This window comes from Homarus americanus, unplaced genomic scaffold (assembly GCF_018991925.1).
Source record: "Homarus americanus isolate GMGI-L3 unplaced genomic scaffold, GMGI_Hamer_2.0 scaffold1225, whole genome shotgun sequence".
NCBI lineage: Eukaryota > Metazoa > Arthropoda > Malacostraca > Decapoda > Nephropidae > Homarus > Homarus americanus.
Genome location: NW_024722188.1, coordinates 6899 through 30000, shown reverse-complemented (window position 1 = coordinate 30000; position 23102 = coordinate 6899). Strand labels below are relative to the sequence as shown.

Genomic DNA, 23102 nt, shown 5'->3' with positions numbered 1-23102 from the left:
AAACAACTTTCGACACACTGTTATTATACCTCGGCCAGCTTTACTTGATGTTCAGTTTAGTTAGACAGCGTAGATAACTTACGTGGCAAAGTGGGCAAGTCTCCCGTATTGCCACAACAACGTCCAAAGAGTCATAACTCTGTTTACTGTATATCCCTTTACCAAGTTTAGCTAATATCGTTCGTTGTTTATTTAAATTGTGTTTACAACTCCCGGAGTGATGGACTCAGGACGCAAAGCATACACCATAGTGTTCCTTTCCAGGGATGGAAGACAACAAAAAAATGCCGGAGACGATAGTGTTTATATGACCATGAAAATGTTTTGGGTTTTATATCTGGTGTTGTGTCAGTGTAATAGTAGTGTTTGTTTTTCTCCCGCCTTGTTTACTGTATAGGCTGAGGGATAAAGTTGAAAGTGAACTTGTTAGTAATAACCCCAACGGAGTAATAATAATCCTTGTTGTGTATGTATTAGGGAGAGTAGGTGGCGTCGAGTAGCCAGTGTGGCGGTGATGATAATAATAATAATAATAATAATAATAATAATAATAATAATAATTATTATTATTATTATTATTATTAACGGTTTATTGAAAGAGCCTGGCAGCCAGAAGGCTGAAAATATACAGTTACATATTTGGGGAATGGGTGACACATGATACCGAAGGCTGGTGGTCCTGCTACCTTACTCTCCTACCCGCCCCTCCCTTACACACACACACACACACCATACTCTACTCTGCTGGTGACACATGATACCGAAGGCTGGTGGTCCTGCTACCTTACTCTCCTACCCGCCCCTCCCTTACACACACACACACACACACACACACACACACACACACACCATACTCTACTCTCACCCATCCATATATGACCACTCTTCCTCCCATCCACCCCCCATTCCCCTCCCCCCACCTCGCGCCACCCACACCACTCCCACATACCATACTTGACCTCCTTCTCTCCCTCTATTATTGCGGTGTTTACTCTCCCCCGCACAGACCTCTCTCCCACTCTGTGTTGACTACTATATTCACCCATATTGCCTCCCATTTAAGTGTAGTTATTGTAATAAATAACAAATTGGGGTTGAATAAATACATTGGACCTTTGGCTATAAAGTATCAAATCGTAATTGACATTGGAGATAAATTAAACATGGAAATAATAGTATTGGTACATTATCTCTCCGGCTTGTGCGTCATCATGGTTTAGAGGTCAGGGTCAACGTCGAAGGTCACCCATAATATATTGTTGGTGCTCTCGTAGTTAATATCACCAAGTTGAAATCAAACGATATTCGTTCATTAAAGTTTCAAATCCTCCTCAGAAACAACAGTGCAAATATAGGGAAATATATTGCTTTCTCAGCCTGTAGTTTAATATACGTACTGTACTTAGGCGCGTAGTTAACTTTTACCCAACACTGATACTTTCTGGAACACGAAACACTGAAACTCTTTATCAATACTTTTTTTTCGTGTTTTTGAGAATTTGTCTTGTAGAAATTTTACGCAATGGTGATCTAATTAATCCTGGTACCTACAATACCTTATTTAAAAAAAAAAAAACATTTGTTGCCTTAAGTTTACTCAGGAAGAAGGTATTAAGTATGTATTATTTACCTTGTGTTCACTCGTCGATACTTCTCCAATTCCCTCCAAGATCTTTCACTGTCTGTTATATAGTTTTTCCTGTGCTTTTCTCCAATTAACGTTTTTCCTCTGTGCCTCGATGGTTGAGTGGTTATCGATAGGTTTGATGACCACCCCTGCTTCTTGTGGCTGTTTTAAATGAACCCTCCCATTGGTTGGTTGTATTAAAGGAACCCTCCCATTGGTTGGTTGTATTAAAGGAACCCTCCCATTGGTTGGTTGTATTAAAGGAACCCTCTCATTGGTTGGTTGTATTAAAGGAACCCTCTCATTGGTTGGTTGTATTAAATGAACCCTCCCATTGGATGGTTGTATTAAAGGAACCCTCCCATTGGTTGGTTGTATTAAAGGAACCCTCCCATTGGTTGGTTGTATTAAAGGAACCCTCCCATTAGTTGGTTGTATTAAAGGAACCCTCCCATTGGTTGGTTGTATTAAAGGAACCCTCCCATTGGTTGGTTGTATTAAAGACCCTCCCATTGGTTGGTTGGCATTAAAGGAACCCCTCATTGGTTGGTTGTATTAAGGAACCCTCCCATTAGTTGGTTGTATTAAGGAACCCTCCCATTGGTTGGTTGCCAATAAGAACCCTCCCATTGGTTGGTTGTATTAAGGAACCCTCCATTGGTTGGTTGTATTAAGGAACCACCTCATTTGGGACAATACATTAAAAGGAACCCACCTCCTATTGATTTAGTTTGTATTGGAACCTCCCATTGGTTGGTTGTATTAAAGGAACCCTCCATTGGTTGGTTGTATTAAGGAACCCTCCCAGTGGTTGGTTGTATTAAAGCCTCCTATTGAGTTGGTTGTATTAAAGAACCCTCCATTGGTTGGTTGGCATTAAAAGGGCCCTCCATTAGTTCGTTGTATTAAAGAAACCCTCCCAGTGGTTGGTTGTATTAAAAGGAACCCTCCCATTGGTTTGAGGTTGTATTAAAGGAACCCTCCCATTGGTTGGTTGTATTAAAGAACCACTCCCATTGGTTGGATTTAGCCACATTAAAGGAACCCTCTCATTGGTTGGATTTGTATTAAAGGAACCCTCCCATTGGTTGGTTGTATTAAAAGCTCCATTGGTTGGTTGTATTAAAGAAACCCTCCCAGTGGTTGGTTGTATTAAAGGAACCCTCCCATTGGTTTGGTTGTATTAAAGGAACCCTCCCATTGGTTGGTTGTATTAAAGGAACCCTCCCATTGGTTGGTTGTATTAAAGGAACCCTCTCATTGGTTGGTTGTATTAAAGAACCCTCCATTGGTTGGTTGTATTAAGCCCTCCTAGGTTGGTTTATAAAGGAACCCTCCTATTGGTTGGTTGTATTAAAGAATCCTCCCATTGGTTGGTTGTATTAGAGAACCCTCCATTGGTTGGTTGTATTAAAGGAACCCTCCATTGGTTGGTTTATTAAAGGAACCCTCCATTAGTTGGTTGTATTAAAGAACCCTCCATTGGTTGGTTGTATAAAGGAATCCTCCATTGGTTGGTTGTATTAAAGGAACCCTCCATTGGTTGGTTGTATTAAAGGAACCCTCCCATTGGTTGGTTGTATTAAGGAACCCTCCCATTGGTTGGTTTATGTAAAGGAACCTCCATTGGTTGGCTGTTTTAAATGAACCCTCCCATTGGTTGGTTGTATTAAAGGAACCCTCCCATTGGTTGGTTGTATTAAAGGAACCCTCCCATTGGTTGGTTGTATTAAAGGAACCCTCTCATTGGTTGGTTGTATTAAAGGAACCCTCTCATTGGTTGGTTGTATTAAATGAACCCTCCCATTGGATGGTTGTATTAAAGGAACCCTCCCATTGGTTGGTTGTATTAAAGGAACCCTCCCATTGGTTGGTTGTATTAAAGGAACCCTCCCATTAGTTGGTTGTATTAAAGGAACCCTCCCATTGGTTGGTTGTATTAAAGGAACCCTCCCATTGGTTGGTTGTATTAAAGGAACCCACTCATTGGTTGGTTGTATTAAAGAACCCTCCCATTGGTTGGTTGTACCCTCCCATTGGTTGGTTGTATTAAAGGAACCCTCCCATTGGTTGGTTGTATTAAAGGAACCCTCCCATTAGTTGGTTGTATTAAAGGAACCCTCCCATTGGTTGGTTGTATTAAAGGAACCCTCCCATTGGTTGGTTGTATTAAAGGAACCCTCTCATTGGTTGGTTGTATCCCTCCATTGGTTGGAACCTCCCATTGGTTGGTTGTATTATTAAAGGAACCCTCTCAAGTCCCCCTCCCATTGGTTGGTTGTATTAAAGGAACCCTCTCATTGGTTGGTTGTATTAAAGGAACCCTCCCATTGGGGGTTGTATTAAAGGAACCCTCCCATTGGTTGGTTGTATTAACGGAACCCTCCCATTGGTTGGTTGTATTAAAGGAACCCTCCTATTGGTTGGTTGTATTAAAGGAACCCTCCTAGTGGTTGGTTGTATTATAGAAGCCCTCCTATTGGTTGGTTGTATTAACGGAACCCTCCCATTGGTTGGTTGTATTAAAGGAACCCTCCTATTGGTTGGTTGTATTAACGGAACCCTCCCATTGGTTGGTTGTATTAAAGAAGCCCTCAAATTGGTTGGTTGTATTAAAGGAACCCTCCCATTGGTTGGTTGTATTAAAGGAACCCTCCCATTGTTTGGTTGTATTAAAGGAACCCTCCCATTGGTTGGTTATATTAAAGGAGCCATTCCATTAGTGGCCTTTTTAATGTAATTTTGAAATTGGTGGTCGAATCAAAGGAAACAGCTGATTGGTGGTCGCATTAAAGAAGCCTCCGGTGATTGGTGGGGGTAATAAATTGCCTGGCCAATTATCGGCAACTTCCTTGTCATCGCGTTCTGTGTTGGATCAGGTGGGACAATTTCCCCGCCTGGAAATTAATTGGGTGGAGCGGCGGAAAGGGGTTGAGGGGAGGTGTGTAAGAGAGAGGGAAGGATAGTCTTGGGCGTAGGGGAGAGCGATAGTGAGAGGGGAGAACATTGAAGAGAGAGAGAGGGGAGAGAAGGGGTTTGTGGTTGAAGTGGGCAACAATGATAGAATGGGATAAGGGCTTATGGGGTGTTCATATTAACTTGGGTAGGGAGGGGGGGGGGTTTCATGGGGTGCAAGAGAGCAGTAGTGGGTGGGGGTAGGACGGCAGTACAGGGTGATGACCACAGATGGATGCTCTCTCCCTAAACTAGTCTTTCTCGCGTTCGTTCAACCGGATTTTTGACCAAGTTATCATTGAGGAAGCAGGTCCATAGGGAACGTGAGATAGAGGTATGGCTGGTGTATCTCGCGTGTGCAGGCAGGTATTAGGAGGGTAGGACTGGAGGAGGAAATTAGGAAGAGGTCAAGAGGAAAGTAAGTAAATAAAGTGAGAAAAAAAAATTAAATAATTTTCGGAAGCCAGAGAGCAAAACTTTTTTCAGCCCGTGTGGAGTTGATTCCATAAATGTCTCTTTATGACCTTCAGTGCCACGACCACCAGGCTCGGTGTCACCAGTTGACCTCCCCTCCCCTCAACAGCTCGGCACATTACCGTCCCCGCCATTCCCCATAACCTTCACATTATGTCCTCCATTCTCACTGATGCTGCACGGCTGCCGAATTCTCCCATTAAAGTTTAAAATACTCGACATAGAATGCGATTTTACACAAGTGAATAACACCTTTATCAATGGTGCATTAACAGGGTTCTTGTGTGGATGTGACTCATGTCCAAAGTGATTGTGGTTAAGTGGATCTCAGTCGTGATCGCCCAAAGTTAGGTTAGTTGTGCCTCATTGACCTGTTTGTAACCCAAGGGTCGGGCCATCCTGAACCGTGAATGAAAAACATGGACCCAGCGTGTGTTTATACGTTATCAATCTTCATTACTATATTCTGTACTGTAGTGAACTGCTCATACCCACAGATTCGTATTAGAATCATTACTGTCGTCTGTATCTGTATAAGTAACTCGAAAAGTGAAGGATCTTTTAAGTTCGCATATGGCGTGTATAAATTCTTCATGGCTGCTCTTACACCTGTATTGTTTAAGGGCTAATGATCAAAGATGAAGAGCACAAATTTGAAAAGACCCGCTGCCGGGAGTGAGTTGAGTGTATTTACTGCCAGCAGTTAATTGGTACAGCGCCAAAGGTACGCCAGAAAAACGTAAGTTTTGGTACAAAAAATCATACCTTTGAGGCTACACGATGGTTATGTTGTGATGAAACAAGATCCCCGTTCATTGAGGTTCACTTGTGAGATTAAGTGCCCATTGTGTACATACACCACAGAGTTTGGGCTATGAACATGTAGGTTAACGGCGTGGGTGTTCATGCTATGCTTGTTTGCTCTGGGTGGTGGAACCTGTGTAGTTTTCTCTGTAATCTGGTGGCCCACCATTGTAGTAGACTGTATGTATGTATATATAGGCGTCTATGTGTTCATGCACATTTTGTGTTGACTTAATTTTCTATATTAAAAATAAATAAATAACACTGTAAAGATTTGCGTGACTGAAATACAGGATGTCCATAGAGTCCTGTTCTGGCTTTAAATTTTATTACAACAAAACCAAAATAATAAAAATGCTATTTATTTTCGTTTTGTTGCTTGACAAATCGAGTTTTATATATTTTTTAGTGCATGACAACATGTGCAATGTTAGTGAACCGTAGCACACCCAACCAATACTTCACTTACGTCCACGTGTTGGCTAACATATCTCATGTTACTCCACTAATGCCATCGGTTATCCTTGTATCAAGTGTTTCCATATCAAGAAAAAGTTTAAGAGCGCAATATCGGGAGATCACGGGGGCCAGGAGGCGAGTCCATCACGTCCAATTCATTGTCAGGGAAGTTCTCGTCTTGCTGAAAAATAACGAATGGTTGCAAGTCTTCCAACTGGGGGACCGACCACGCAGTTGCCTAGTATATCAAGATACTCTGCTCAGGAAAGAAAAATGGGCCAAGCACCCTATCATGCATAACTCCACACCAAATATATTCAAGGAACTCGTGTGGGTTTCAGACCACCATACTCAGACATGGCGGTTAACTCGTCCAGACACAAGAAAGATGGTTTCATCGGTGAAGGTAACCCTTTCCTCGGTGCTCGTTGTCTTCATCACTGGAGTTCAGCATAGATCTTATAAATTCACAGCCCCAAAGCATGTCATTAGGTTGTAAAGCTTGTTCTATTTGCACTTTACGCCCAAATGTGTAATCTGATATGCACGACTTTGTTTGTTTACCGTTGATCTTTGTAGTTCACTTGTGGCATGACGAACGGGGGGCTTCCTTGGCCTGCATTGGGATGTCTCTTGGACATATAGCAACCGCCTTTTCAGAAACACCTGCAGGAAGTCCACTTGGAGGCAAGTCGATCACACTTCGCGTCTCCCAAAACTTGTGAAACCACCTCTACAGGTTAGGTGTGGAGGGAGGACATTTATAGATATTGACGACGGTAATTCCTTAATAATTGTCACTGATCTTGGCTCTGTAAACCAGACAACACATTTATCTTTCTCCTGTGTAGTCGCCATCTTCATTCAAGCTTCTATCATTAGCAACTAGAAACTCAGATTACAAACTGCAAATCAAGAAGGTAAAACTTCAATGGTTAAGCAACTAGATACAAAAAAAGTAGTATAATTCTTTTTTGGGGGGTTTTGTTGAAATGCAATTTTAAACCAACACAAGATAATATACACTGTCCATCATGACCATCCTTTACAATGTTCCACGATAAGAACAACGTAGATAAACCACTGGTGGAAGCTGTGGGTTATGAGTGTTGGTGAGGATGGCGCGCCATGGTGACCCAACAACCCCTGGGCGGGCGGGGGAAGCAGAGCGGAACAACTGATAACTTCATGTAAGATATAACAAGTTGGGCGCGTGTTTATTTATAGGTGTCTCCCTGATCTGTGATTTAGGTGTTTAGTTTGGGCTTCTGGTGTTTACGGGTCGATTTCGGTCAGATATAGAAAGTTATGAGGGTAGTTGGTGTGGGATCCAGAGTTGCTGCCATGGACGATAAACTGAGAAGGTGTTTGTTTATGGTTTTCCTGTTTTATATCATAAGTTGGGGGGGGGGGAGATGTTTGTGTCTGGATTCACTTTACATGGTACTCGCGATAGTGCTTTGATTCGCCTTATGTAATATATATATTTGGGTATGTGAGTGGGGCGGATATTTAATGTCAGCCTCAACAAGAACTTTCTATAACCCAGGGATGTGAAGGTAAAGACGCTAAAAACAAAAGATGTTTGTTAGATGTATAAAGTAGAAATATTAAATATTGTTGGAATTTTTTTTCACTCGTTACACCGACGATTAATTAATATAAAAGGAAGCTTTGTCTTCCAGGTCAATTTTCTCCCAAGTAATTATATACGTGTTTTAACTAACTCTCCGACTTCTTAATGTTGTCTTCTCAATCGAATTATAGAAGTTGCTTAAAACCTCATAACTGGGGATGATGATACTGTACGTTTCTCAGGAATCATCAACTTGCATCAGATGGCCAAACTTTTACGTTAACTTTAATTAGCTACAGTCATTCGATCCTGGGTGGAGGAACATTTCCACTTATTGTTTTTATTCTCTTAATGATAGAATCTTGGAACTGTTTGTTTATGCAGCACATTTAGTGGTAAAAACTATGCAGCAATGAAAGATTTTTGCATGGCTGGACATTTTGGAGAGGCACCCGAGACACATTAAGAGTTCTTGTTTTAAATAATACGTAGTAGCTATATATCATATGTTGACAGTGAAAATGTAGGAAGTACATTTAGTTTAAGAACATGTAACAGGGAACATTGTGGTGAAGTGTGGCTGCAGGATATGTGTATAGGATACAGCCAGAACTCCTTCATATACTCGTACATTTGGAAACCCACCAGAGATAGAGGAAATTCTGAAACAGGTTTTCATAAGTGACGGTTCCCTTGACCAGTGTACACTATGTGTCCGGGGGTTGTAAAGCGCGTGTACCGTACAGCCTTACAGTATGTATAATACCAATCTTTTGTGTAATACGATTTTAAGTAATGAAATAATGACTTGAATGTAATAACTTGACCGTAAATGTAATGTATGTAATCCTTAAATATATTTTAATATCGGTAATAAATTTGCAGTTACTTCATATTCAATATTTCACGATGGTGGTGTATATAATGTTTGCCCAGCCACTGCCCATATATCAACAGCGACATTATTTCACCTTTTATTTTTACAACGAAATTTTGTTAATTATTGTTGCTAATTATATATGGAGAATTATTACAGTGTATGTTGCAAAAAACCGGAGATAACTAGACTGCCCTGTGTAAAGTATATACCAGCTATTGTCGGGTGGGATAATTTTTACGGTTTTGATCTTGACCTCTGACCTTTTGACCCTGTAGTATGCTAATAATAAGATAACTACGTACAGTAACTAAAACCACTATCTGTGTATACTTTGGGGGAAACAATATGAGACCATAGACGATAGATTTTGGTATTTGAGGGCTGTCACTAGTCACACGTAAAATTTCGGAACATATCGACCCCCACCTGCACAGATAGTTGTTTCAGCTACTGTACATAGATACAACGGCACATACCGTCGAACCCACGCAACCTCGTCAGCATGAAGAATCAATCAATTGTATTTGTTCACAACCAGGAGATGTTTAATTACTTGAAGACGTAGTGGCGGAGGTAGGTGCAGGGGACTGTGGTTGTGTAGTAGTGAGCGGTTTATATCAGTATAGTCTTGTATTATTCACGTGTGGTATTTACCAAGGTAGTCTTCGGATGCGATTGGTCGATGGCCTTCACTTTTCCAGTCCACACAACGTGACGTCATTTAGAGTGGATCTATTATTGTACAGCAGCTAAAAACAACTATCTGTGCAGGTGGGGGTCGATATGCTCCGACATTTTACGTGTGACTAGTGACAGCCCTCGTATACCAAAATTTATCGTCCATGGTCTCATATTGTTTCCCACAGAGTATGCACAGATAGTTGTTTTAGCTACTGTACAATGAAAGGCAGAAGTCGTGTCGTGAAATTTGGTGAGAACATATGCCGACGGGCTAACTTTTGGTGTGCTCTGCCTTGTGGGAGGGCTCTCGTAATGTTTCACGAGTTAGATTTAATTTTCGGACAAAACCGCGACACGACTTTTGTCTTTGATTGTACGTCAGACCTTATAAAGCTTGCTCTAAACTTGTAACAAAGGCGTATTGAACTATACCAAATATACTGACGGTTGAAATTTGCAAAACAAAAAGCAAATTTTAAATTTGTTTTATATATTGGAAGGGGTGTAATGTGGAGCCATTAAATACTGGAAAAATTTATTGTATCTGTTTATATTATACATTTAAATATTTCTGAAAACATCAAAGAAATTTCTTCCCAGAGAACAACAGTAGTTAATATTTTTGACCTGAAGTATAGAATGGAAAGCCTGAGATGGTAAATTTTAATGTAATATTGTATGGTTAGATTCACATCCTCCTTTATTATTATTATTATTAGTAGTAGTAGTAACATTATTACATAATGTGTGTGGTGGGTGACGTTCCTTTACAAAATAAAATTGTTCCTTGTAATGACTATGCAGACACATTTAGTAAAGAAAAAATGTATATGAATGAAATGTGAGGTAGGAAGCCAGCCAGGAGTTTGAGGTATTGCAGATACCTTAGCTGTTATTGCATATGTATGTTGTGACGCAGTGCGTTTGCTGGTGGAGGACCGAGTCGTCAGTCTGGCGCGACACCCGCCAGGAGGCATTTTTACCCAAGGGTGAAATAACTAGGTATTCCTTTTATGTTAGTTTGACGAGTTGAAATATAACTTTCCCAGTCTATTTTAGTCCAAGTTAGCAATGGTCTGTCACTATCGGTATGACCAAATTCGTTCAGCTGTGTGTGGTATTGGTTAGTTTAATCAGCTTGGTTTGGTTGGTTTGTGTGGAGGCGGAAGCTTGTCGGGGAGGATGGCAGGAACGGCTGTCTGCATGGCTCCTGTACCCCCCTCTCCCCCTTCGTCTTGGGTCTACTGCCAGTCTGCCGCCTCATTCTTTTTGCATCATCTATTTTTTTTTCTACGTCTTCCACCCTCTCTTTCATCGTCTTTCTTTTCTTCCTTCCTCTTTTTTTCTTTTGTTCTTCCCCCTTTTCCACTTATTGTCTCCCCCTTCCTCCCTGCCCATTGTTCACATCACCTTCCTATAATTACTTGTCTTTAATCATCTTTCTTAATTTGTTTCAAAAACCTTTTATTCTTTAGCTCGTCTTGACTGTACTGTATATCTTCCTTATGCCTCTATACATTCTCAGTGTCATCATCATCAGTCGTTTACTTTCTCTTAAGGTTATCAGAAGATTAGATGCCCCAGGGCCCAACTTTCACCTGATAATTAAATCACCTTAACGCTATATGATGGGATTAGGTTAGGTTGGGGTTTGTTCGAGTTAGGTTAGGTTAGGTTTTGTTGGGGTAGGTTAGATTGGGTGGGGTTTGTTTGGGTTAGATTAGGTTTTGTTAGATTAGGTTAGGTTTTGTTTGGTTATATTAGTTTGTTTTGTTTGATTTGGTTAGGTTAACGTTAGGGTGGTTAATCGTAAGGTAAAATTAGCCGTTATGTCTAATCTTCAGGCGATCCTAACTCTTCATATGTTTTCTTCCTCTTGCCTTCACATCATTATCGGTTATTCCTATTTTCCACCATTCGTCAGGTTTACTTCATTTTTTCTCCAATTATCTCATCACGATTATTGCACGATCCTTCTCTTAGTCTTTTTTCCTCATTTAAAGAGGTATTTTAAGATTTTTGTATCCATTTCAGCACAAGGAATTGTTTATTAGCGAGTGCATCTAATTTGGGGGTCGTAATTAAGTGTGTGTGTGTGTGTGTGTGTGTGTGTGTGTGTGTTTATCTTCAGAGGAAGTTTCAGTGATAATTCAGGCCCATCAACCGAGCATCACCAGTCTGTACTGATGGCCAGGAAATTACCCTCGTGGAGAGGAGAGAGGGGGAGGAAACTGCTGGATGTGGTAAAAGACTAGGAGGAAAATGGAAGAGGTGGTGGTGGTGGTGAAGGAAGCTTTTAGAAGTAGGTGAAGAGAGGATGAAGAGGAAAGGGCAGGAAAGAGAATTAAAATTTACGGAAAAAAGAACGAGAAAGGGTGAGTAGAAATAGAAGCTTGCAAGGAAGGAACTACGATTGAGCGTTGACGGGAGAAAGTGATAAAAGTGGTGATAAGAATGTCAGGTCAGTTGTGGAGGAGGGCGACAAGGAGAGCAGCGGAAGGTGGTGGTCGTGTGAAGAAAATAATGATGGTGCGGATGGGTCGTATGATGGATTGTACTGTAGGTGGATGTTTGTACGGTGTCGCTAGTGGTGGTGTTGCTGCTGCTGTCATGGTGTTGTGTGTGTGTGTAAGTAAAGGCTATTTTGTTTGTTTTTATGACTGTAAAACAAAATAAGACTCCATTGGCTAACCTGAGAGAGAGAGAGAGAGAGAGAGAGAGAGAGAGACTTAGAGAGAGAGAGAGAGAGACTTAGAGAGAGAGAGAGACTTAGACTTAGACTTAGACTTAACCACAAACTTTCCTACTTGTCCGTCCTCCTGAATCATCCCTCTGCCTAAGGCCTTGGAGGACTAGAGCTAACTATGTAGTTCTAACCTGGGCTGTGTGTAGGGTTTCTGGTTTCTCAGAGTTTCTTCTGTCTAGGGATACCAGGACAAAAGTAGGCCTTGTCCCGTAATTTCCCCGAAATTTTCTAGAATCTGGAAATGGGAACGAAAATGAATACAAATGCAATTTTACTGCATTTAAGATAATTGGAACAAGAATTAATACATCCTCTAAAATTTAACTTATTTTACTGAGTAATACGTTCATATACAGGAATATAGCACATAATATAGTTAGACATTTGACAAACTTACATTAGACATTTCCTGCTTACAGTCCGCCAGACCTGCACTGAGATGCTCGTGTAACATACACGAGTACGCGACATACCCATCAGGTCATATTCTTGTTCAGGACAGGAACGCTCTCGTCTCCACTTTTGCTAATCATAACTTGTTAGTAATTTAGCACCATGCGCATTTCACCCATTTATTATATATATATATATATATATATATATATATATATATATATATATATATATATATATATATATATATATATATACAGTATATATACACAATTTTTTTCCATTATATCTGCTAATTTAGGTAACTTAAGAGGATTATTATTAAAATGCGGCAGCAACTCTGTGTCTTGAGCTTCGTCCTGTTTTGGGACAACAATCGGTATATAACGAATCAAGCGGACTAGTGGGTCGGTTATACAGTAGATACTTGGGGCTATGAAATTACACACGTCCTCGATGCGCTGTGAGAAGTTGCTTTAGCTTATAATCTGGTGACGACAACATTTGTTAAACTACTTATAATGATAATTTATGTAAAATATTGCATTATCTTTCCCCACTTTCTTCCCCTTATGTCCCTCTTCAATCTAAACCCCCTTGCTTGCTTCTCCTTTCGTTTCTCTCAACATACTTGTCTTCCTCTTCACTCCTTCTCAAGTTACTTCCCTCGGCACCATATTCCTCTCCATATCTACACTTATCGCGCCATCCTCCTCCTCATCCCTTTTCCTACATCACTCTTCCTACACTATTCAGCATTCATTTACCTTCTCTTCGGTCTGATCAGGTTCTTCGTAGCTTCATTCCTCATGTCTGACCCTTCTACCTAGGCCACATCCTCCATTTGTTCCTCTATTGTCTCTGTCCTCCCCAACACGTGCTGCTCACCCCCTCCCCAACACGTGCTTCACCCCTCCCAACACGTGCTTTTCACCTCCCCAACACGTGCTTTTCACCCTCCCCAACACGTGCTTTCTCACCCCCTCCCCAACACCTCCCCCGTGCTTTTCACAATTTCACAACACGTGCTTTCTCCCTGTGCTCGTGCAAACGTGCGCCGTTCTGCGGCAGTCGCCGAATTGGTCGTCAGCAAAGCGCCGGAATCTGCACCATTTCAGATAAGAAGATTGTCAGGCTTAATGGGATTGCAGGGATTATGAGCATTGGAGAGTAGCGTAAACTTAGTATAATGTGTGAGAGGGATCGTATGGCTCACCCTCATGTTTCCGGTAGCTTAAGGAGGTTTGGGCTGCTCGCTGTTCCGCAATCATTTACGCTAGTGGTGTATCATTTGTGACATACCTCTTTACTGCGGCTGTATCGCTACAATAAGGTGATATGTAAGAAGGATCGTGCAGACCAATCCATCTCTCTGGGCGGTATGTAAAGTTACCTCAGTGTCTGCCTTTCTGATCTGAATGAAGATGAATCGTACGAGGGGTATTTGTTCTTGTAACTACGACTCAACTTATCTGATGACCCTGTTCTTGGGCATTCTAGGTTTCTATAAATTAACTTAGGCTTTGTTGTGCTGTACGCCTCTCTGACTCAGGCCATAACGTCACATCACTTTGATAACAATATGTGAGGACAGTGCAGATCGATTTATAAAGAAATATAACTTTAAACTTTGACTAGAATAAACCAGCTTAAAAAATAAGGAAAAAAATTAGGTGCTCTTGAGTTTTTCAGTATTAACCCTGTAACAATTCCAAGGGTGAGCAAAGGCGATAGGAGTGTGGGTCAGGTTTTTTTTTTTATTAATTTATTGGGTACCCCCTACATCCTTGTGTAAGGTGAAGCGCAGAAGCGTTTACAGCGCCCAACAGGGAAACATACTAAGTTCATGCTTGCCTTTATGTCTCATGAGTTAAAGGCAGCAAGTGACCTGGTGCTGTGTGGCAACTCTGTCTTACGGCAAGCTAGTGGGCGAATCGATCCACATTAGTAGGACTATTATTAATCGATACAACACTGAGTGCGAGTTCTAAAGAATACAAGCGAATAAGTTTGTAATAGGTATCATAATTACCACCTGATATTTTAAAAAGCAAGTGCTGGAAAAGTACCATGAACGTGACACGTGTTAAGATCCCCACGAATGTTGGTTTTGTCATCTGAAATGTGACATTGATTTTGTTGGTGCTTCTTACTTAGCATTGACTATTTTTTTTTAAGAGCTATTGAAGCGCTATAGAAATGCTCGAAACGTTTAATTGATAACATATTCCATGTTCCGATTATTTACTGTAAGTTGATAATTGAGGTTTATAATAAAGTATAACCAGGAAATATTTTTGAAGAGATGTTGGGATGCCTAAACACTGTAGTCTGCCCTTTGCGAGAGTCCGTTTTCTTTTACACCACCTGAGTTGTAAGAGAAAATGAGTAGCTTCATGTATACACCGTCGATTTCTGTGTAGGTTGACTTGTGTTCTTTGTAGGCGAGTATTTACAGAATAGAGACACATAGAACTATATTTAGCTGGACACGGAAATGCTGATTTTATTTTTTCGCAGATAAGAACAATAAAGGCAGACATTTGTGCCAGCGTGTTTCCATGACCTTGTGACTGAGCAAAAACAGAGTAAGATGGTGACAAATTGGTGTGAGAGTGGCGGGGTTGTGTTGGTTATTAGGAGCGAGAGTTGGGCGTGGGTGTTACGACGCGACGCCCCTATGACTCACACTCCATACTAACACTACTTGTGGCTCCCACGGCTCGCTTGTTGTTCAACTCTTACCGTACATCTGTGGTCTAGCTGGCGACTGTTTGGTTATACATTTAAGGCATGTTGATATTGTTAATTAGTACAGTGTGACAACAATCCCATCTGTGACTGTTGCCATCTGTCTGTCTGTGTAGATCTTATATCGTCTCATGATTGTGATAAAACAGTTGTATTCCATAACTTGTTCACTCAGTTGTACTACATGTTATGATTTTGTTTATGCGGTACAACATGTTATGAGGCTGCCTAACCGTTTTGAGCATATGATGGTAGTTCAGTTCAGTTGACTTTTGCAGTATGCTACATAAATCAGTCATTCTGCCTTGTCTTTTTAAAGGGACCGTGTGTGCTTAGGACTCCTGTTAGTATTATCGTAAAATAATAGCTTTATTAACTCCGCTAACTGTCGCTTATTTTTGTAATAATCCAGCTTAATTTTAATGGAAATACACATTTAAATGCGTTATTTAGAAACATCCTTTTAAGAACACGTATTGGATATGAAGTACAGGTATAGTTGTTTCTGTATGCAAACATGAGTATAAACTTGGTGTTAATACTCAAGTGTATTCACAACGTTTGTGTGTGTAGGAGTTGTGTGGCTGAGTTAAATACCTTCTAGGTGCACTTTCCGTTGATTGTCACACACAAAATCTCCCCCCCCCCCACACACACACCGTAATTATTGATTTACTCACATAAGAACATAAGAATGGAGGAAACTGCAGCGGGCCTATTGGCCCATACTGGGCAGTCCCGTTTTCACCCAACCCCTATTGCTCATATAAGCATCCAACCTATGTTTGAAGCTATTCAGCGTATTCGAGTTAATGATATTTGGTAACTTGTTCCATTCATCCACTACTGTTTCCAAACCAGTGTTTACCTATTTCACGCCTAAATCTAAATTTGTCTAATTTAAAACCATTGTTACGAGTTCGCTCCTGGTTGGATAGTTTGAGTACCTTTGTAATGTCCCCTTTGTTTAGCCCTGACTTACACTTATACACCTCTATCAGGTCGCCCCTCGCTCTACGTCTCTCGAGGGAGTGCAAATTAAGATGCTTCAACCTGTCTCTATACTCAAGGTTCCTAATGCCCGGGATTAGTCTTGTCATTCTCCTCTGAATTCTTTCCAATGATTCTATATCCATTCTGACCAGAACTGAACTGCGTAATCCAGGTGTGGTCTCACAAGAGCAAGATACAGTTTTAGGATGACCTCGCTAGTCTTGTAACTAACACTCCTTTGTATGAACCCAAGTACTTTATTAGCCTTGTTACGAGCAAAAACACATTGTTTACTTGGCTTAAGGTTCCTACTTATCATTACTCCTAAATCTCTCTCGCAGTCGGATTTCTCTATGGCATCGTTGTTCATCTGGTATCTGGTTTCCCTGTTTACATCTCCTATACTGAGTACTTTACATTTGTCCACGTTGAATTTCATCTGCCATTTTTCAGACCATTCGAAAAATTTGTTTAGATCTTCCTGTAGTTTTGCTGAGTCCTCGTCAGATTTAATAACACGTCCTATTTTAGTGTCATCAGCAAATTTACTTATGTTGCTGTCTATGCCGATATCTATGTCGTTTATGTATATAATAAATAATAATGGCCCAAGTACTGAGCCTTGGGGAACTCCACTTGTGACGTTGCTCCAATGGGACTTAGTGCCGTTAATGCTTACTAGCTGTTTCCTGTCCTGTAACCACGCCCTAATCCATTTAAGGATGTTACCTTTGATGCCCTGAGCTTCTACCTTTCTAATTAGTCTTTCGTGGGGGACTGTCGAAGGCTTTGCTAAAGTCGAGATATACTACATCATAATTGTGCCTCTCGTCCACCGATTCGAAAACTGATGAAAAGAATGTTAATAGAGTAGTTAGACAAGAACGTCCGCTTGTGAAGCCATGCTGGGAATCATTGATCAATCGGTGCTTCTCCAGGTGATTTCGAATAGAGTTTGAAATGATTGCTTCCAGTAATTTGCCTACTATTGATGTTAGACTGATTGGGCGGTAGTTAGAGGATAGTGATCTATCCCTCACATGATAATAATCATACTATATGTAGTATAATTTATCTCCGATCAGGTCTCGTTACTTTGAATGTAGTCTCCGTTATTTCCTACGTCAGAGTACAGGAGATGGGGGCGTGGAGGGCCAGTCGAGGTTGATAGTGGTGATGAGACGTGTTGTCTTCATGTGCATGTTGCACCACGCCTCCCCACCACCACCTCTTCAGTCATTCCCCTCCAGTCTCCCCAACGCTTGGATAATGTTGGGCTCCGTCACTTCTCTTTTTTAAGTTATTTTTATTGAGGACCTTGTGTTTATATACAGTATATTGTTTTTTCTTACACTACACAATGCATATACTGTATTGTTCTTACTTTTAATTTTTATTTTGTATTTTTAGTTTCAATACAATAGGGTGTATGCAGCTTCAGCCATAGCAAAAAAAATATTCGCTATTTTGCACGGTCTACCAGGCTGTTGGTCGCCAGAGAGAGAGAGAGAGAGAGAGAGAGAGAGAGAGAGAGAGAGAGAGAGAGAGAGAGAGTAATTGATCATACCGGGTGGATAACTCCGAATGTTCTGGACTAATTTTCTTAGTTCGTTAAGGGACAGATCGTACCTGACGTCATAAATATTAATTAATATTTTATTTTTAACGAGATAATGCTTGATGAATGGAAAGGTATATGAAGTGAAGTCAACGAGTGTGCGCATTCAGAGGAAAATTAGGTCCACTAATGAGGCAAAGACTGGGCTTTATGTAAGCCTTAAAAAGCTTTTCTCCCCATTCCCCCGGTCCTCTTTAGAGCGTGGTAAGGTGCAGGTGGTTGCACGTGAAAAACAGGTGAATAATAACTGCCAGGTTGAAGTTGAGAAAGCTTCGACCCGCCTTGTGTTGTGGCACACAGAAGGGTAAAGGTAGCGTTTTCTGTGGAAGTTCCTGGTTTTCATTGATGCGAAAAAGCAATAGTGCCCCGACCCTCATTTGGCTCAGTCATATCAATAGTTATTGTTCACATTGTATTAATTTTTATGACTAAATATACTGTTATATTTGATATTAAAAAGGCTTGGCTATTTTCATTGATTGTTCAGGTGGGCCCCAGTGCTAGTGCAGGGGCCTCCACTTAACCCAAGCTATTAAGGATTAGGGCCCTCTCCTAATGGTTAGGTTGATAGGTTAATCTAAGGCTCATGAAGACTTATCTTTTAGGATTTCAGTCCATTTGCCCAGATGACAGTATGGCCCAGTAATTCATCCTGTCTAAGAATATTAATACATATTTTGATGGATCTTTATATAACTATCGAGTTTTAAACTGGGCTACGGTACACGATTTTCCTCTCGAAACCGTATACGAGTACAGTATTTTAGACCAGTCCAAGCGTTGGTTACGGCTGGTTCCACCATATTTTCAAGTCAACTTCAGATTTTCAGGGATGAATATTCCTGTGCTCAGCACAGGAATATTTTACCCAAATTCCAGGTTATATGAGTTCACTTACAGTAATTATTATTAGAGGATTCGCAGATTGTGTGGTAATGGTAACGGTAATAATAATATTGGTAATAACATCAAGGAAATTAGCAGGATTACCAATAGTGATAATTACATCTGTAATAACGATAAAGGTTTACGTCCAGTAATACTATAAATGAAACATTACGCTGTATATTGTATGGCTTTGTCCTGTACGATGTTCTTGGCGGTGTTTGTTACCCTTAAGGAAGAGTTTACCGGTGAACGTCATCTATTGGTAACTTTAATCCATTTTAATTAAATCCTTGTTTTATGATGATTACCTGCCGTAATTTCCCACCATAATCTGTAAAGCGTAAGTATATTACGACGCTGTTGATTGGTTTGTAAGGTTTTATAAAGCCGCAAATCTTAAGACCATACTATAGCACCAGCGCCAACACGAACAGTCAACAGCGTCTGGCTTCCACTTACGATGGTTTCAATAATAATGATGATATTTTTATCGAAACCATGTATCCATGATGATAGTTACTGTATTATGATAAAAATTTGTTTTTGGAAAAAAAAACAAGTGCCATCGATTTTAATATTTATTTTTACAGGAAAATAATCATGACTCCCAATACCGAACTGTTCTGAGGTGCTTCGCCAGACGAACGTTCACTGCCCTCGTGCCTGCAGTGTCGCTGTTCTGCGGCTAAAATAGTACTCTTGTATTTAAGGAGACGGTGATATGTACAGAGTTGTTTCGACCTATGGAATATATAACTCCGTAACTTATATATTTTATATACAGTATTTATTAGTCCTAAACAACATTGTAACTGTGTGCGAGACTACTGCAGTGATGAGGCGGCATGACGGCCACTTGGGTCACTGACTCGCTGTACATTACAGTACAGTACACCACCGCCAACCTTCCTTCCTTCCTCTTTCAGTCTACTATAATCTCCAACTAGGTGTTTTTTTATTTTATTTTTTACTGTGTCAATAATCAGTTTCCATCTCTCTTGTCTTTTAATGTTGGTATCGTGGCCAGAATTTTTCAGAAACTAATCCTTCCTTCCTGTTGTTTACTCTTCTCTTTGTTCCAGTATCTCCGGAAAATTTTTTTCTCGCTTATCTGTAGTGTTGAACCTTAGCTGGAGGTTACGGCGATCTCTCTCGCTCTCGCGCTCTCTCTCTCTCGCGCGCGCTCTCTCTCTCTCTCTCTCTCTCTCTCTCTCTCTCTCTCTCTCTCTCTCTCTCTGTGTGTGTGTGTAAAATTGCTCTTGGGATCCGAGGACCTTAACTGACTTGAGTGTTCGATGGGTGACACTTTACTGCCCAGTCTTATTGTTAAATCTGTGTCGCTATTGCTGTAATCTTCTAAACATAAATATACACAGATAATTTTGTATTTTTATGATGAACAGCGAGAAGAAACAACATAAGCTGCTATATACTGAAAAGATAAGTTTTAAAGAAGTGTGTGTGTATGGTGAGTTGGTTCATGACTGGTGGAGAGAGGAGGAGTCAATGCTGAGGAAGAATGGGTGAGTAGCAGTGAAGGCGGCAGTGACTCATTAAGTGAAGGTCACGTACATTCCCTCATTCTACCATACATCGCCACCTGTACTCTGCTCTATCACACCACACATTCAAGTCTGTAAAAGTACTGTACATCGTACAATGGTATTTAGTACAGTACTGCTAAAACTACTACTCCCTCTGCCATTGCTGGTACCACTACACACTTACTAGCACCTATGCCAGTATCCTATATGTAAGCCAGAAATCTCTGTTGATGAAGTGGCACCTTAGAAAATTCTTAAGGATTTAAAGTAGATTATTTTGAGTAATGTCACATGTACAGTAAATAGGTACGGTAATCTGGAACAGGCAGGGCAAACCGATGAGGTCAAGTTTTTAATGTGTAATATATATATATATATATATATATATATATATATATATATATATATATATATATATATATATATATATATATACGATAAATTTACTAAATATAAAAATCTGTAGTTTTTATTAGTCTGCAGATATCTCTGGCATCCGGAGCACTTGAAGAAGGCTCGGTGTATCCTTAGGAATGTAGACACTGAGCACGTTTGATGTATAGTGTACACAGGATTGCTAGACCATGTTATTGTTGTTTTATCCACAGAAATGTAATCCCATATTGGAATGTGAAAAACGTCGCAGCGTGTAAAGTGTAATAATGTCAAGGCGGGGAGAACGGTATACGGTACTCCCCGGATCCGAAAATGACAACTTGTAACTTGTTCTGTGTGGGCCGTCATGCACAGTTGACAGATGAATTTAGAGGGAGATTGATAAATGTCTTAACTACGGCTGCTCAACCTAGTAGCAGGTGTGCCAGCATGCGGGCTCTCACCAGCAACAACCTCATTGATCGTTTTAGTTTGGTCTCGACATATTTGCAGATGTAGAAGCAAGAGGAGGCAAAAGCCAAGTGTGAACTGGCGAGAGCTTGTATGTAGGTTGTATGCAGTTATCTGGAGACGAGTTTAGTCCTTCATTATGTTAGTTACCTTGGGCCAGGTTGACTGAGGTTGACCTTGTTGAACCAAAGCTTATCACAGGTTATAGTTGGGAACACCTTCGTGGCTAGTATCACCTTCCCGCCTACTTCATGTTGTGCTTTTGTTTTCGTTCTAACGTTGTTAGCAACTGTATATCGTTGCCACGGTGCCATAGTGTAATCACACAATATGATAAAAAGTGTAGCTACTACAAAAAGCCAAACTGTCCTCTCGTATGACGTGATACAGGGGAGGGAATCGGGTAAAAGACTCGTCAGGATGCACAGTACACTATGCTACTTAAATACCTGCTTATCTTAGATTAACGTCTTTACCTCTGAGATAATATTAATCTGTCTTGTATCAGGAATTAGTGAAGGAGTTACTTCACCTAAATAATAATAATAATGTCTGTCATGATCAAGTTTGTTGTTGATTTATACACTTAGTACTGTACTGTAAAACGATATTCAGGAAAGACCAGGTTTAGGCTGTCTTGCTTCTTGGTTTTTGTTGATGTTAAACTTATTCATGTTGGTTTCTGGAAGAAATTACTTTATTAGCAATCATGTATTTATACAGTTATTAAATCATACTACCACACGTAACATACACAGTAAAAGCTGTTGTTTCACTTAAACCTCAGAGAACAGAAACATAACGAAGTATAATATAGTTATTGTCTTCATATGAAGTAGAAAAACACTGAAATACCCTGTATGTTCACATGTTATTCAGGGTGTAGCAGCGGCAATAAGGAGAAATTTAACAATATTCAAAATTGACAGTAAGATATGTTAGATTACATTGTACATCTGATAAAATTGTGTAAAACATTCATTGCATAACTTTATAATTCTCAACACAAGACATAAAAACCAAACCTAACATAACGTGCATAGGGTAATTTCGCTTGCATTAGGGCAGGATGGTTCATGTGTGCTTAAAAAGAATATACTGTACTGTGATGGACCTGGTCTGGCTACTTGAACGTAACACTTTTGCTTAGTGTGGGGCAAGCGGTGTGTCCATTTTCTAACATAAGGTTGTCAGAGAAAACTGTTTTCCCCGGATGTTGAGCTCAGTGTTGCCGCTGTTGCTTGCTGCACTCATTTGTCTGTTTGTGTGATTGAATTTTGCTATATACTTCGGAATATGATTTGTCATATATTGCTCTAATTTGCTGTTTTTTTTCCTTAAGGTGAATCGACCGTGAGAGAAGCAACAAGCCCGCCGTCAACACCCTTTTCTACTACCACCACCACTAACTCCACTAACCCACAACCCCGTAAGTATATAACTAACAAGTTGATATTATAAAGTAACGTCACTTTGTTTATTAATGCACAACACTTTGGTAAGGTGGGGTTAATGGTTTGTAAATAATACTCGTAATGATATCTGTAGTATATTGTAGTTGTGTAGTACACTCATAAGTAAATAAGATGTCCTCTTTATTTGGTCATATCTTGAGCATTGAATCTCGCCCTAGTAATGTGTTATTTTCAGTATACGTACAAAACTGTATATGGCATTGTCTTGTAATAAATTGTTTGGATTGTAAGGTACAAGGGATTTGTTGTGATACTTAAGTGCACTGTTGTTAACGTGTGAGAGTGACCGCTGCATTAATAATGGGCGTGCTAAAGGAGAGGTGACTTGAAAATACTGTGTTACCGTAGGACAGTTTCTAAATTACGTAGGGACACGACCTGCTTGATCATTG

General features: G+C 40.3%; 1 long non-coding RNA gene across 1 annotated transcript in view; it reads left to right on the top strand.

Annotated features, from left to right (window-relative positions):
• LOC121862227 overlaps positions 1 to 22840 on the top strand; it is a 111871-nt gene extending 89031 nt beyond the window's left edge. The window contains exon 4 of the long non-coding RNA XR_006088199.1: positions 22578 to 22840. This is a non-coding gene — a long non-coding RNA (uncharacterized LOC121862227). The remainder of the gene's footprint in view (positions 1 to 22577) is intronic.
• The last annotated feature ends 262 nt before the right edge of the window (positions 22841 to 23102 follow it).